General features: G+C 43.8%; 1 protein-coding gene across 1 annotated transcript in view; it reads left to right on the top strand.

The window, feature by feature from the left end:
- The first annotated feature begins 772 nt into the window (after window positions 1-772).
- Window positions 773-17,300, top strand: part of GREB1 (growth regulating estrogen receptor binding 1) — a 213,598-nt gene continuing 197,070 nt past the window's right edge. Inside the window, exon 1 of the mRNA XM_040348569.1 lies at window positions 773-891. The gene's annotated coding sequence lies outside the window, so the exon portion shown is untranslated. The remainder of the gene's footprint in view (window positions 892-17,300) is intronic.

The raw sequence follows: 17,300 nt of genomic DNA on the forward strand, positions 1-17,300 counted from the left end.
TGAGAATGCACCCTATGATACGACGGCGTAATAGAATTACGCCAGTCAGATCTTAGGCTAATGTCGGCGTAGCTAGCTTTCTGAATACAGAAAGTAGATACGCCGGCGCAGCTTTGAATTTACGCGGCGTATCAATGGATACACCGGCGTAATTCTTTGCTGAATCTAGCCCTAGGCATTTTGGGGATTTTACAGGGGATAACATGTGCTTCCGAACCATTAGAAAATGTGTGTAATTAAAGGCCAAAATAATGAGAAAATGTGAGCGCAGACCACGGTGACCCATGTATATGACTGAGAAAGGGCAGATGTCTCATTACCTGTCATAAGACATCTGCACTCTATATGGTCAGCCTAGTAATGTGGAGCCAGGTGGTCATTCTATATTCCTTCTCTTTATTTCCATGACATCCTCTTGTCAGGTCTTTTCTTTCCTTGGCTGGCCTAATGGTGGGAATATGTGTTAGTGCACATTTCTGCTCTGTGAGCTATTGTCAGCCGGTGATGGGACTAGCCAGGATCTGTCACTGCCTCCCTGACCCCTGGCTGTAAGGTCTCAGCCTTCCCCTGGGGGCAGCCCGGCCTCAGCCCTCCTTCATCACTCTCTACACCTTTCTCCCTAATGTCCAGCATCCCCCACCCCCTCCTCCTCTACTCCCCCCTCCTGAGAAGTCCTGCATCTTTCCCAGCAAACAAGAACAGCTAGTTCTAGAGGAGGTGGGGGAGCAAGAGGGCAGGGGGGGGGGGGGGAGGGGAGCAGCAGCAACAGGAGGCTTTCACATTGCAGCATCTATGAGCCTTCCAGGGGCTCTCTGGCCAGCACTGTAAACTTTGCTCCTGAGCACCCTGTCCTTCTACTGAGGAGCCAGACTAGCAGGGGAGACCCCAAAGGTGAGTGCCCTCCATATTATTATAGGTGTGTTGTGACTGGATTACTGCAATGGCGAAAGTCTCTGCACAATGCAATGGTTCAGCATGTCTGTGCTGGTAGCTGCCTGCAGGGCTAAAGGAATTACAAAGTGGAATGCTAGTCATTTCATAAAAATGACCCATTGCAGCGATTACCACTCTTTGTGTGGGGAAAATATGTACAGTAATTGGTTAACAAGTGACCGCTGCCTTCTGTGCTTCGCTGACCAATCAGAACTTTTACCAAAGCCCACACTTTCTAAGTGTGGTAATAGAGGTGTTAACAAAAGTTGTATGAATAATGTCACTGTTGTCACAGCTTGTCATCATATTCTCCCTTAACAATTTTAGAATTACTGTATTTATTGGCGTATAACACTCACTTTTTTACTTTGCTTTTTTTTTTTTGTTATATTGTTTTTTTAAATGTGAATTTCAATTTTTGTTATGTAAATAATATTTTTTTTAAATAATTTTTAAAATTGCTCAATCATAGCACTTTACTGCAGAGTGTACAATAAACATACACTACTAGCATTGCAATATATAAAAATAATAAAATAAATAAATAAATTATATATATATATATATATATATATATATATATATATATATATATATATATATATATATATATATATATATATATATATATATATATATATATATATATATATATATATCTTATAGGCAGATATATGGAATATATAATGCAGGTAAATATATTGAGTGTCTTTTTTTTATATTTCTTGTTCAAGTATTTAAATCACACCCCCAAATCGCCAAAAGTAGTACAGAAACTACTTTTTTTTTGTTGTTATATTGTTTTTTTAAATGTGAATTTCAATTTTTGTTATGTAAATAATATTTTTTTTAAATAATTTTTAAAATTGCTCAATCATAGTACTTTACTGCAGAGTATAAACATACACTACTAGCATTGCAATATATAAAAATAATAATAAAATAAATAAATACACATATATATATATATATATATATATATATATATATATATATATATATATATATATATATATATATATATATATATATATATATAAATAATACAAATAAAAATATATATATATATATCTCTTATAGGCAGATATATGCAATATATAATGCAGGTAAATATATTGAGTGTCTTTTTTTTATATTTCTTGTTCAAGTATTTAAATCACACCCCCAAAATCGCCAAAAGTAGTACAGAAACTACTTTTGGGAATCAGTGCAGTGGCACAAATGCGGCGTCGCACCAATTCGGACACTGCTATTGCTGGCAATTGCCGCCGGTTTGGCATGCGATTTGACATGTGGAACCGCATGTCAAATCTCATCAATGTGAACCAGGGTTTAAGATTGTCAGAAAACATTGAATAAAATGTGTTAAGAGAAAAGTTTTACATTGTTACATGAAGATAATCATATTACAGGAAAGTATATTACTATTGTCATAAATGACACCATAAAATGATATCGTTTAGATGGAAACAAAACATAACCATGCAGCAGATAAATACTAATCTTATCTAAGCAAAAGCCTACCTTAGATTAAAATGTTATGTATGATCGGTAGTATAACTTGAAAACATTAAATAGGAAAAGATTGTGATTAATCTACCACTGATGTGAGGAGTGTCTTTATATATATATATATATATATATATATATATATATATATATATATATATATATTTATTTTTTTATTTATATATATATATATATATATATATATACAGGGCTCAAAATTTCAAGTCCTGAGCTACTAGCCAGGCCTCAAGAGTTACTTGCCACCAGTTGCCCCACCTAATTCATACACTGCCCTGCGCCTAATTGCACCCGTAAACACGCCCTCGTAGATTATCTCATGGAATGACAATGTTTTATGCAGAATCAAGTTACAAAATTAAATATTACCAACAGCAATTTTAACAGAATGGGACAGGGCACTGGGGGCAGACCAGAGGGACAGGGCACTGGGGGCAGACCAGAGGGACTGGGCACTGGGGGCAGACCAGAGGGACAGGGCACTGGGGGCAGACCAGAGGGACAGGGCACTAGAACTGGGTCTCTTCCCCATTCTCTTGCTGTCTCCTCTGCAACTCCCATCCATCCTCTCTCTCTCTCCCATTAATCTCATCATCAGGAGCCTGTGTGTGCGGCTCCAGGCTTGCATGTCCCCACTTCCCCCTTTTATTCAGGCTGGCAGAGAGGAGAGGAGCTGCAGCACAGCGGGAGGGAGTACAATCCAGCGCTGAGATCCACACAACTGCACAGCCATTGACACCATAGCACAGCGCACACTGACAGCGCACAGCACATATTGAGACCAGTCAGTTCACAGTGCTCAGGCTAAACTTACATAGAGCACAAGGAGAAGAAAACTGCACAAACTGGAAGGCTGCCGCTCTCATGTCAGGGCAACTTTCAGTGAGCGCTGCACTGGAGTGGTAATTTTTACAATCCTTCACCTCACTCATTACTTTCTGCTCTCCAGCTACATTGGTCGGGGGAGGGGGGGCAGGCTCAGAGAGGTCATACTGTTAGGTCCCATGGCTTAATGAGAATTGTAAGTAGAGCACCTGTGTACTGCTCTGCCTGTTCGCGGCTCACCAGACTACTTTTTCCGAGCATGCACCTTTCCTCTTCGGCCGCCAATCTCATCGAAACTCTTAAGTGTAGGCACAGATTGGAGGGAGATTGGTCATGCAGCCCTGTCATCACTCGCCCCCAGCTTAAATCCACTCGCCAAATGCTAGTAGGCGAGTGGAAATTTTGAGGGCTGTATATATATATATATATATATATATATATATATATATATATATATATCTTACACTACCGCTATTATTATTATTGTTGTCATGTTTATTATCTGCATAGATGGGTTGCACAGAACCGTACAATTATACCAAGTAAAACAAACTAAGATGAATAGTAAGTTACTGTGGATAAGCCTATACAAAAGCTAAATAATATAATATTAACAATCATAATAATAATGGTAAAAAAAATAATAATAATAATAGTATTGTTATGCTTCTCTTTCTCTCTCGCTGTATATATGTATGTATGTACTTATGTATGTACATATATATAAAATTATAACAAGTAAAACAAACAAAGATTAGTAAAGAATTGGTGTTGATAAACATATACATAAACTGAACAATGTACTCTAGTTTTCATTCATTGCAATAAGTTACATTATTTGCATAAATGTTACATAATAAAGAGTCTTTCTATGGGTCACGTTCACATCCGTGCATTTTATGGAAAGGGCCAGGGACTTTTTTTCTGGTTTTTGGTTCCATAGACTTCAATGGATCAAAAATGTGTATTGAAAAAAGCAAAATGCCCCTGGAATATGCAAACTGCAACCTGCATAGGTGTGAACCAGGTCTTAAAGTGATCGTATGGCTTTGTTTTTTTTTTGTTTTTTTTTTAAACAAACATGTCATACTTACCTCCACTGTGCAGTTCGTTTTGCACAGAGTGGCCCCGATCCTCGACGCCCACACCACTGGATTTAATTGACAGCAGCGGGAGCCAATTGCTGCGCTGCTATCAATCTATCCAATCAAGAGTCGAGACCCCGAGGCAGAGAGGAAGAGCGTGTCTCCGGCAGGAAATACAGTAAAATGGGGGAGGGGGGGGGGGCTGGGGTGCAGGTCAGTGGCAGAAGTTTTTTCACCTTCATGCATAGAGTGCATTAAAGGGGTTGTAAAGAATTATTTTATTTGTTTTAAATAACAAACGTTATACTTAAATAACAAATGTTATACTTACCTCCACTGTGCAGCTCGTTTTTCACACAGTGGCCCCGATCCACGTCTTCTGGGGTCCCTCAGCGGCTGTCTCTGGTCCTCCCCACAAGAACTCCCGACATTCATGCAAGCTCCCTCGCATTGTGTGGAGTCCTTGCAGGCGCGCTCCCGTTATACAGTGAGCGGCTATAGCCACTCACTGTATCCCTCGGCGCGCTGCATCATTGGATGTGATTGACAGCAGTGCCAGCCGATGGCTGCACTGCTTTCAATCCATCCGCTCTATCCAATCAATGGCCAGGCTGAGCGGCGAAGAGGATGTCGGGGCCGAGCGCGTTACTTGTGAGGGGTAAGGTAAGTATAACTGGCGGGGGGGGGGGGGTATAGTCAGAATTTTTTTCACCTTAATGCATAGAATGCATAGAATGCATTAAAGTGAAAAAACTTTACCTTCACCATCCCTTTAAGGTGAAAAAACATGAGGGTTTACAACCCCTTTAAGGCAAATAGACTGTGAACTTTTCAAGCACAGTTGTACTCTGCAAGGACATTTGCTTTCAAAGCTTAGTAAATAAGGTGAAGCTTTGCGTTGCAAAGAATACCCAATCACATGCAAGGAAAACAAAAAAAAATGAATTTTTGCATCCACATGATTAGATAATGAAGTCAGCAGAGCTTCCCCTCAGGCGCAGATGCCTTTGCAGAGTGCACAGTCTATTTGCCTTTAGAAAATCAACCCCTGTGCTTTCCAGAATACTTTTTTACCATTCTGATCAGTAATTGAAAGGGGTAGTTGGGATGACAGCACACTTGGGAGACTTGATCGATATGTGTCGGGTCTGACACAGTTGTGTAGTTGTTCTGTTAGCTGTAATGTTGTCACCAGCAATACACAGGGCTAAGAAAAGCAGCTGTGGTTTATCTATAGGCTTTTAGATTGTTTTATGTCTCCTGTGTCCAGGCACTGTTGTTATTTAGCTAGTGGAATGTGAAAGTTTATTTTATAACCCTAATGACAGTCTGTCTGGAGATCTCAGCATTCACGCTGGTAGCCATCAGTAGGATGACACTCTGGGGGCCAGATTCACAGCTGAAATACGCCGGAGTATCTACTGATACGCCGGCGTATTTTCAAATTTGCCGCGTTGTATCTTTAGTTTGAATCCTCAAACCAACATACGACGGCTTCTGGCTTTGATCCGACAGGCGTACGGCTTCGTACGCCTTCGGATCGTAAGTGTAATACTTCGGCGCCCGCTGGGTGGAGTTTGCGTAGTTTTCCGCGTTGGGTATGCTAATTAGGTGTTTACGGCGATCCACGAAGGTACGCGCGTTCGTCGCATTCTCTTACGTCGTCGCTAGTCGGCTTTTCCCGGCGTATAGTTATGGCTGCTATTTCATGGCTTATATTTAGACTTGCCATGTTAAAGTATGGCCGTCGTTCCCGCGTCGAATTTAAAATTATTTTATTTTTTTCCGTAAGTCGTCCGTGAATAGGAAAGGACGTAACGCACGTCGCCGTCCAAAAAATTACGTCGGTGCGACGTCATTTCGCGCAAAGCACGGAGGGAAATTTCAAAACGGAGCATGCGCAGTACGTTCGGTGCGGGAACGTGCCTAATTTAAATGATACACGCCCCATTTGAATTAGGTGGGCTCGCGCCGGACGGATTTACGCTACGCCGCCGCAAGTTTACAGGCAAGTGCTTTGTGAATCAAGCACTTGCCTGTAAAACTTGCGGCGGTGTAACGTAAATGTGATACATTACGCCGCCGCGGATTTACGCAATTCTACCTGAATCTGGCCCCTGGAGTCTTCCTAAATATAACACAAGGCAGGAGCCGGAACAGGAAAGAAGAGACCTCTTCTGATTGTGTAGTAATGTGTTTGTATGTGTGTAATATATCAATAACATGCTTTTATAGATTCACATCACATTTCTATTATCCAAAATATTTGGAAACTTGTAGTATGTTATGTATCATCAAACTTATCAAAATGTTGGATGCCAAAGTAAGATGAAATGCCACTGTTGTTTGTCTAATAGTGTACAGCCCTATGCCTACAGTTCATAGACACTCTAATGGTTGTGGTTGCTTAAACTGGCCATACACAAAGCAAATTTTGACCAGCTCATAATGAAAATTGTAAGCCGAACAGCAACTGCATCCAGCAACATATAGCCACTGATTGGGTATTCGGACTGCCCGGGTGCCGGCTTTCAGAATAAAATAGCTGGGAGGGGATTTTTCTCTAGTTATGCTGTTTAGTGTGGACAGGGGAATAGAAAGCTTACGGACAGAAATCTTAAGCCCTGTACACACGATCGGTTTGTCTGATGAAAACAGACCGATGGACCGTTTTCATCGGACAAACCGATCGTGTGTGTGTTTGTTTTCCATCGGTGAAAAAAAAATATAACATGTTTTAAAATTTTCCTATGGATAAAAAAGCGATAGAAAAAAACGATCGTCTGTGTGGAAGTCCATCGGTCAAAAATCCATGCATGCTCAGAATCAAGTCGACGCATGCTCGGAAGCATTGAACTTAATTTTTTCTCAGCACGTCGTTGTGTTTTACGTCACCACGTTTGGACACGGTCAGATTTTTGACTGATGGTGTGTAGGCAAGACTGATGAAAGTCAACTTCATCGGATATCCGATTAAAAAATCCATCGGATTAGATTCCATCAGATATCCGATCGTGTGTACAGGGCTTAACAGTTTATGGACAGCTTTAGTAAGTACATGTGGGCAAAGTTCTTATTTCGAATTGCTCCATGATCTTGTTTTGGCATAGTTACAGCTTCATGTATTTGCACTTCCCCTGGGTTTAGATCAGTGATCTCCAAACAGCGGTCTGTGGGCCGAATGTGGCCCTTTGCTTCCCTTTATCTCACCCCTGGGGCACTATTTCTCCCACTGACACCAATAGTGAGGAACTATTCCTGCCACTGACACCAATAGTGGGGAACTATTCCTCCCACTGACACCAATAGTGGGGAACTATTCCTCCCACTGACACCAATAGTGGGGAACTATTCCTCCCACTGACACCAATAGTGGGGAACTATTCCTCCCACTGACACCAATAGTGGGGAACTATTCCTCCCACTGACACCAATAGTGGGGAACTATTCCTCCCACTGACACCAATAGTGGGGAACTATTCCTCCCACTGACACCAATAGTGGGGAATTATTTCTCCCACTGACACCAATAGTGGGGAACTATTCCTCTCACTGACACCAATAGTGAGGAACTATTCCTCCCACTGACACCAATAGTGGGGAACTATTCCTCCCACTGACACCAATAGTGGGGAACTATTCCTCCCACTGACACCAATAGTGGGGAACTATTCCTCTCACTGACACAAATATTGGGGAACTATTCCTCCCACTGACACCAATAGTGGGGAACTATTCCTTCCACTGACACCAATTGTGGGGAACTATTCCTCCCACTGACACCAATAGTGGGGAACTATTCCCCCCACTGACACCAATAGTGGGGAACTATTCCCCCCACTGACACCAATAGTGGGGAACTATTCCTCCCACTGACACCAGATGGTCACCAGTCATCTCTATGACCGTCGGAGGCCCGGGCGCGATGTGATGACATCACGCCTGGGTACCCGGAAGTAAACAAAGCCGCAATTGCGGCTAGTAAGCATGAGATCAGTGAATTTTTTTTTCACAATCTAATGCTTTCCAGGCTGGAGGAGAGATGTGGGGTCTTATTGACCCTGCATCTCTCCATAAAGAGGACCTGTCACACACTATTTCTATTACAAGGGATGTTTACATTCCTTGTAATAGGAATAAAAGTGATCAAAAATTTTAAAATTTTAAAAAAAGTGTAAAAATAAATACATAAGTAAAATAAAAAAATAAATAATATATATTTTTTTTTAAAACACCCCTGTCCCCGTCACACGTAAGTCCCGCCCATGTAAGTCCCGCCCACGTATGTAAACACCTTTTAAACCACATATGTGAGGTATCGCCGCGTGCGTTAGAGCGTGTGCAACAATTCTAGCATTAGACCTCCTCTGTTACTCTAAACTGGTAACCTGTAAACATTTTTCAAAGCGCCGACTATGGAGATTTTTAAGTAACGAAGTTTGGCGCCATTCCATGAGTGTGCGCAATTTTAAAGTGTGACATGTTAGGTATCTATTTACTCGGCGTAACATCATCTTTCATATTTTACAAAAAAAATTGGGCTAACTTTACTGTTTTGTTATTTTCTAATTCATGAAACCATCTTTTTTCCAAAAAAAGGCGTTTGAAAAATTATTGCGCAAATACCGTGCAAGATAAAAAGTTGCAATGACCGCCATTTTATTCCCTAGGGTGTCTGCTAAAAAAACATCTATAACGTTTGGGGGTTGTGAGTAATTTTCTAGCAAAAGAATGATGATTTGTACATGAAGGAGAGAAGTGCCAGATTAGGCCCGGTATGGAGGTGGGTATTAAAGCCTGGTATTGAAGGGGTTAAGATTGCACTGACAGCGTGATTTGAATGCGATGCGGTAAAAGCGGGTGGATTGCGAGGTTTCTCACACTGCTTTAGTGTGAGCCCATACTAATAAATACAGATTCATTTGTATCTTTTAGAACTCTCTGAAGTTCGGCTTTAAGTGCTTATTTTACAGCGCAAACTCCAGATATTAGATGATTTGTTATACTTTAGAGGTGGAGCCAGATGGAAAAACCCCATGACGGCAGAGTTTGTCACATGGATTTTATTGAGCCCACCCAAAAATGACATTGAAGTGGAGTTCCACCTTAAAAAAAAAATACACCAAAAGCCTGCAAAAAAATTGAAAAATACTTACCTATTTATCTGCGTATACCGCGCGCCGGCGTATAACCCGCACCCCAAGCTTGAGGGAAGTTTTAAGGAAAAAAAAAACTTACATGAAAAAAAACCGTACATTTTGAATGCCCGTCGGTGCGGCCTTGATGGTGTCCGTCTGCTGTCTTGCCTGGCGTCCATCGACGGCCCTGTCCGGCGTCCGTCTGCGGACTTGCGCAGAGTCCATCCAGCCTTGTGGGTGTCCATCTGTGGCTTGCCCGGCTCCTCTCTGCGGCCTTGTCCGGCGTCCATCGGCGGCCTTGTCCGGCGTCCGTCTGCGGACTTGCTTGGAGGTGTCCGTCTGCTATCTTGCCCGGCGTGTATTTTTGAGTTTGGAGCCTCAGCTGAGCTGTACAGAGCCGGATTTCCTGTCTGTTCGGCTCCTCTCAGATTCTCTCGCGGTCTTGCGGGCGGAGCCGAGCGTGGCCGAGCCTAGCCGAGTGCGCAGTACACTCGGCTCGGTCTAGTTCGGCGGCGCCCAGAGACAACAGGATCAGCGTATATATCGCGCACCCACGATTTTCCCCTGACTTTAAGGGGAAAAAAGTGTGCGTTATACGCCGGTAAATACGGTATTTTTTTTTTACTTACCAGAAATGCCGGTTGCTATGCGAATGTTCCTATTCTGCCTCTTCCTAGTCCGCGGTAGGTCTTCTTCCTCGTCCTCCTTGCAGTGTCTTCTGGGGAATGGGGCGCGCTGCCTTCTGGGAACTGTGTGTATCCCAGAAAGCAGCCGCCCATTCACAAAAGCGCAGCGAGACTTGCGCATGCGCAGTAGGAAACGGGCAGTGAAGACGCAAGACTCCACTGCCTGTTTCCCTCAGTAAGGATGGTGGTGTAGGGAGCTGCCAGGATCGAGGGATCTTCCTTGGTGAGGGGGGGCGATATCGCGGGTGCCTTGGACAGGTAAGTGTTCTTATTAAAAGTCAGCAGGTACAGTGTTTGTAGCTGCGGACTTTAAAACAAAAAAAAAAACGCGGGCGGAACCGCGCTTTAATTGAACCCTGTTTGTAGTGCTTCTGGTCGATGGGTCTGCTACCTCTGATTGTATGTGATGTCTCCCTGTCTGAAGGTCACTGCAGCTCTCTGTCTCCCATTGGAAAAGTAACATTCCTGATAGACGTAAATAGGGAAGTATCATTGTGATTCGCAGACTCATCGGCCTTGTGTCCTATTCACTGTGCTCCTCCTACGTCCTGCTAATTGACTGGACCAACCAAGGACTGACTTTTAAAGTGTTATGTGATAAGCCTTCAACGCCAAGGTGCTGAAATCTCAGCCTTCATTTCCTTTTTGTAAACTTGCTTTTTGATCCTTTGTTCCCAGGCTCAGGCAATTAAGCAGCTAGTGTCAAGCTTGTGTCTATACTATTGTGCACCCTGTCTGTAGACTGCCTGCCTACTATACTGCAGGTATTTGAATTGCGCCCTGTCCTCGCCATAGCTGCTCCTCCTTTGATGCTGCTCTATTGCTTGGACAGGGTTATTGCTTTTGAAGCAGGAACACTGGGGCTTAGTGACAAAGCTGGCTTCTTCTCAAAGGGAAAAAATAAAACTGCGGAACTTCACATTGCCTTATAATAAATGTAATAATAAATGTTAGGGCTATAAAGTTAAACCAGAACTTCACTCTCTCAATCAACCTTGACTATTTGTAATCCTTTTGCTGCTAACAGCGGTAAATGGATACAAAATGATATCAGATTTACTTGTTTTAAACGTTATTTTTATTTTTTTACATTGCTGCAGTTACTTCTTGGTTGCAATACCTAGGCAAATGATGTCATACATCCCAGGAGTCTTCAGTAGGGAGGGAGGGGATTTCTCAGCTTAGCACACCCTCTCCTGCTTGCATGTCTAAGCTAAGGGCAGATGGATTCCAAAAAGTAAATGCTACATAAATCTCCTGCCCTTACTCAAGATCAGTGGTCACCAACTGCGGGCCGGGGGCCAGATGCGGCCCTTTTCTTGCTTTTATCTAAACCTTGGGGCACTATTTCATCCACTGATACTAACAAATGGGGCACAATTCCTCCCAAAGACACCAACAATGAGGCCCAATGACACTAATTATGGGGTACAATTCCTCCCAAAGACACCAACAATGAGGCCCAATGGCACCAATGATGGGACACAATTCCTCCCAAAGACACCAACAATGAGGCCAAATGACACCAATGATGGGACACAATTCCTCCCAAAGACACCAACAATGAGGCCCAATGACACCAATGATGGGACACAATTCCTCCCAAAGACACCAACAATGAGGAATGAGGCCCAATGACACCAATGATGGGACACAATTCCTCCCAATAACACCAACAATGAGGCCCAATGACACCAATGATGGGGCACAATTCCTCCCAAAGACACCAACAATGAGGTCCAATGACACCAATGATAGGGCACAATTTCTCCCAACGACACTAACCATGGGGCCCAATGACTTCAATGATAGAACAATTCCCCCCAACACCAATGGTAACACCAATGCGCAGGGGGGCTAATGCTCCTTTGCAGCAGTCTGTGATTGCCTGTGTCCCAAGGGTTGCAGGTTCGATCCTGGCGAGGTCCACTCAGCCTTTCATCCTTCCGAGGTCGGTAAAATGAGTACCATTGAGTTGGGTAATAATGACAACCATTATCAGCGATTAGACACAGCGGCATCGCTGTAATTGGCGCTATATAAGTGTAAACATTATTATTATTATTATGGGGCACAATTTTCTCCCACTGACACCAAAGATGGTGCATTTTTTTCCCAGTGATGTCAGAACTTTTTCCACTTCCAATGGCACAATCCGGCCCCCCTAAAGTCTAAAGGACAGTAAACTGGCCCTTTTTTTTTTTTTAATTTGGAGACCCCTGCTTAAGATGGCCACAGCTAGAAATTCTGGGGGTGCTTTTCAAAATAATTTATCAACAAAATAAGGCATGGAGATATGGATGGATGGGGAGTTTGCATTAAATATTACAAATTAGTTATTAAAGAGGAAGTAAGTCCTCTTAAAATAATCCAGAAAAACATCCCACCTGCAAGAGAAAGGCATAATGAGCTAGTATGCATAGCATACTAGCTCATTATTAATAACTTACCTGAGATCGAAGCCCCCGAAGCGGTTCTCGATCACCTCCTCCACCGCCGCTATCTCTCCCGAAGTGAGTTCTGGGTATCGTGGGAGCCGCTAGTGACGGCACGATTGCCTTCACTAACGGCACGCTCAGTGGGCCTGCGCCGTTGTCTACGGGGAACATGCCCCGTAGACATCGGTGCCCCGTTTTTGGAAAATATCTCCTTAACCGTGTAGGTTAAGGAGATATTTCTTGGACCTACAGGTAAGCCTTAATCTAGGCTTACCTGTAGGTTAAAGTGGTCTGTAAGGGGTTACAACCACTTTAAGTTTGTGCAGCGCTTTACAATATAAAGGGAGACAATACAGCAACAATACAGTTCAAAACAAGGCGATTAGAAGAGCATTTTTGGTATGCGGTGCTCAAATGAAGTGTAGTTACACTTTTAAGTGTCCCATGATTTTAGGGACAGTCCCATGTTTTGCCTATTAGTCCCTGGAATGTTCCTGGCTTTCACATCTTACCGCCTACACCATAAAATCTGTATTCTTGCTGCAGGGTAGTTTAGCGCTACACTAAAAATAAAGGCCTCATATATATGGATTCTTAGAGGCATAAATGTGGTCCAGGGCCGATCCTAGGCAGGGTGCACGGGGTGCTCCGCACCCAGGTGCCGCAGAGGTGGAGGAGCCGAAGCTCCAAACTCCAAAGTGCTCCTCTCCCTCCTCCTTGTCTGTGTCCAGAGGTGGAGCGGGTACCGCAGCGGAGCCTAGTACCGGAACACGTTTCGGGAACTAGGCTCCACTAATTATATATCTGTCCAGTGCGCGTGGAGCAGTCTCCTGTCTACCCTGCCCCCTCTGCGTGTGTTGGTTCTTCTCCCATAGGCGGTGTGATGAGAGGCTTCTGGGTTGGCCAGAGCTGCTGCCAATCATCCCGTGCACTTCCAGAAATGCTCTCAGTGCCACCCTCCTTGTAACCAAAGACCCCCTGTAATGTGCTTCTGCTCCCAGCGTACCTGAGCTACAGGGATCTATTGGACAGGTACTGATCTATGGGGACACCTGATGTGGGGGGCTCTAATGGGGACACCTGCTGTAAGGGGGCTCTGATGGGGGACACCTGCTGGGGGGCTCTGATGGGGGACAACTGCTGTGGGGGGCTCTGATGGGGGACACATTTGTAAAGGGGAGAAGTTAGTAAGATGACCATGCCCAAGTAGGGGCGCCAGCAATATTTCTGCACCCGGGCGTCTGTGACCCTAGGATCGGCCCTGATGTGGTCCATTGTAAAAGCCTGACGGTTTTCCTCATCTAGGGAGCCACAGGTGGCACGTACAGTCAGCGATAGAAGTCAATGACTGTATGCGGCCAAATTCGGGTGTACACTGATGTTTTTGTGCACCGGCAGAAGCAATCGCATGTGTCCATTACATATTTCCTAAAGGCAAAACTTCTGTGTTTCGGGAATACGGATATGCAGAAGTGATTTTAGCATGAGGACTAAATTTGTCTGCTGCTGAAAGAATGAAAGCTGATGTCTGGCCAAATAAATATCTTTACCCATTTGCACTGTGAAAATAAATGAACACTAATGAAGTGTGTAATGTGCAGCCACTGCTTCGCTATAAAATATTCTTGCATTCATTCCCTGTGTACAGTACAGTTAGTGTCGAAAGTCCGGGATTAAAACTTAAACTTAAAGAATATCCATCTGAATTGTGTACTGAGTACGCTAAGTGTCATCTCTGCCTGCTGCTTCATTCCTCTGGTATCAGCATGAGTCGCTTCTGACAAGTTTTCCTGACACCAAGGTGAAAAAAGGTGACAGGGGAGGGAGTTCCAGCTGATTGACAGCCTCAGCTCTGTTTCTGTGTGGGGGGGGGGGGGAATTTGCCAAAATCCCCATGTTATATGAAAAAGGAATAGTAGCCGCCAAGTACAAAGCGGGACTTTAAGGCCCCTTTCACACTGGGGTGGGAGGTGCGGTGGCGGTATAGCGCCGCTATTTTTAGCGGCGCTATACCGTCGGAATTGCGATTGGGTTAATACCGCCGGCAATGCGCCCGTGGACGTTTTATGTACATGGGCGGGATGGGAAGTGGTTAAAGAGATGTAATAAAATTCATGCTTTTATGCAAATGTATTAGTTATACGTTGCCTTTAACGTCCCACTTCATACTTGGGGGTTACTATTCTTTCCCCTTCCCTCCAATCAGCTCTCAGATCTCTCTTTGTTGAGCTCTGCAGAGTGTGATTTCAGCTCTCCACCCCCTTTTTCTGAACTCTCAATCTCAATCTCTTCACTGGCTTCCCCTACCCCATCGTATAAAACTCAAAATCCTGGCCACAACATACAAGTCCATCCACAATATCACCCCCAGCTACATCACCACCCTCATCTGCAGACATCGCCATAATTGTCCTCTCCGCTCTTCCCAGGACCTCCTGCTCTCTAGCTTTCTTGTCACCTCCTCCCATGCTCACATCCAGGACTTCTCCAGAGCCTCTCCCATCCACTGGAACTCCCTGCCCCAGTATATCTGGTCAGCTTCTACCCAGTCTACCTTTAGTCGATCCTTGAAAACACACCTATTCAGGAAAGCCTACCCCACCTCTACATAAGAACTGTACTTGAGTCCCCTCTATCAGATCATGCCCTGCACCCACTACCTTTTGTACCACCTCCCCCTCCATTTAGATTGTAAGCTCCATGAGCAGGGCCCTCCTATTCCTTCTGTATTGAACTGTATTGTAAATTGTGCTGTCGCCCCTTTTATTGTAAAGTGCTGCGTAAACTGTTGGCACTATATAATTCCTATATAATAATAATATATGATATCATACTGAGCTCACAAATACCAATTACCTTAAATTCATTTTACAGAGAATCTCTGGAAATCTTAAAGATTGGTGCAGACAGATGTAGCGAAATTGTTTCTCTAAAAGTGGTGCAGCGTCTGCCAAATTCATGTACCGGTCTAGAACTTGTACTCAAATTTTGCACATTCTGCAAAATCTGTCTGCGCCGGTTTCTCTCTCTATACGTCAAAAGAGAGTTGGTCTTAAAGGGGTTGTAAAGGTTAGTTTTTTATTTGTGAACACAGCCTCTCCCCGCAGGGATGTAGTCCCAATGGAGGGGACGAATAGACTGACTACCCCCCAGCCAGCTCGTATGATGGGGGCAAGCCGGCTCGTATGATGGGGGCAAGCCGGCTCGTATGATGGGGGCAAGCTTACTGAGTAGGAACAGGAAGTGAGAAATTCAGACAAAATTCAGACAAAGAAAAAAAACATTTATAGCTGGATTCACGTAGGGAGGCGTATGTTTCAGCCGGCGTAGCATATCGTATTTACGCTACGCCATCGTAAGTCAGAGAGGCAAGTGCTGTATTCACAAAGCACTTGCCTCCTAAGTTACGGCGGCGTAGCGTAAATGGGCCGGCGTAAGCGCGCCTAATTCAAATTGTGAAGAGGTGGGCGTGTTTTATGTAAATAAACCATGACCCGACGTGATTGACGTTTTTAACGAATGGCGCATGCGCTGTCCGTGGACATATCCCAGTGTGCATTGCTCCAAAGTACGCCGCAAGGACTTATTGGTTTCGACGTCCAGCCCCATTCACGGACGACTTACGCAAACTATGTAAAATTTTCAAAATTAGACGCGGGAACGACGTCCATACTTAACATTGGCTAGGCCAGCTTTTTGTTCGACTAACTTTACGCCTGAAAACGCCTTACGTAAACGGCGTATCTTTACTGCGACGGGCAAGCGTACGTTCGTGAATAGGCGTATCTCGCTGATTTAAGCATTCTAGGCGTAAATCAGCGTTCACGCCCCTAGCGGCCGGCGGAACTAGACAGCTAAGATATGACGGCGCAGGCAGTCGTATCTTAGCTACATTTAAGTGTATCTCAATTTGAGAATATACTTAAATGTACGACGGCTTAGATTCAGAGTTACGACGACGTATCTACTGATACGCCGGCTTAAATCTTTCTGAATCTAGCCCTTAGAAGGGAAATTGAAGGAAAAGGTAAGTGAACCAACAATGCACAAGCTTAAAGGAACCTATTTAGAAAATAAAAAACAAACCTTTACAACCCCTTTAATTTGCTCCACTTTTGTAAGATATGAACAGCCGGTGTTTTATTTTGAATTTGGTGCATTCATTGCACTACAATGCAAAAGTGGAGCATCTCAGAACTACCTGAACTTGGTGCAGGTGTCATCGTCAGAACCAAAAGTGACGCAAGTTAACCAGAGGGATAAAAGTAAAGCTTTACTGAATACTCCTAATATGTTTTGACTTTACTACATAAGTTGTTTTTTTTGCCATGACAAAGACAGTGCGAATCAGTCTGGATGGCCGGTTTGGTAAGAGCTCTTGACATAACTGAGACTAGTTCACATAGAGGCTTTGTGCCAGGGGTCATGGGTCATCTATAGAAAGCTCAGATAGATGGTGAGAAGCGCATTTCCCAGTGGCTCCATTGTCTGAAGTGGTCACTAGCCATGACTTATGTCTGCGGGCTTCAAAGAAGCACTAAGCGCGGTTATTTCACCCCTTCCCATGCCTCCTGACTACATTATTGCTATTTGCTAGGAGTTAGAAGCTTTGTGAAAAGATTTGAAGATTAGCAGAGCTGTCCCATTTTATTGATATCGTGTTTAGAC

Source organism: Rana temporaria, chromosome 4, assembly GCF_905171775.1.
Source record: "Rana temporaria chromosome 4, aRanTem1.1, whole genome shotgun sequence".
Classification (NCBI taxonomy): Eukaryota; Metazoa; Chordata; class Amphibia; order Anura; family Ranidae; genus Rana; species Rana temporaria.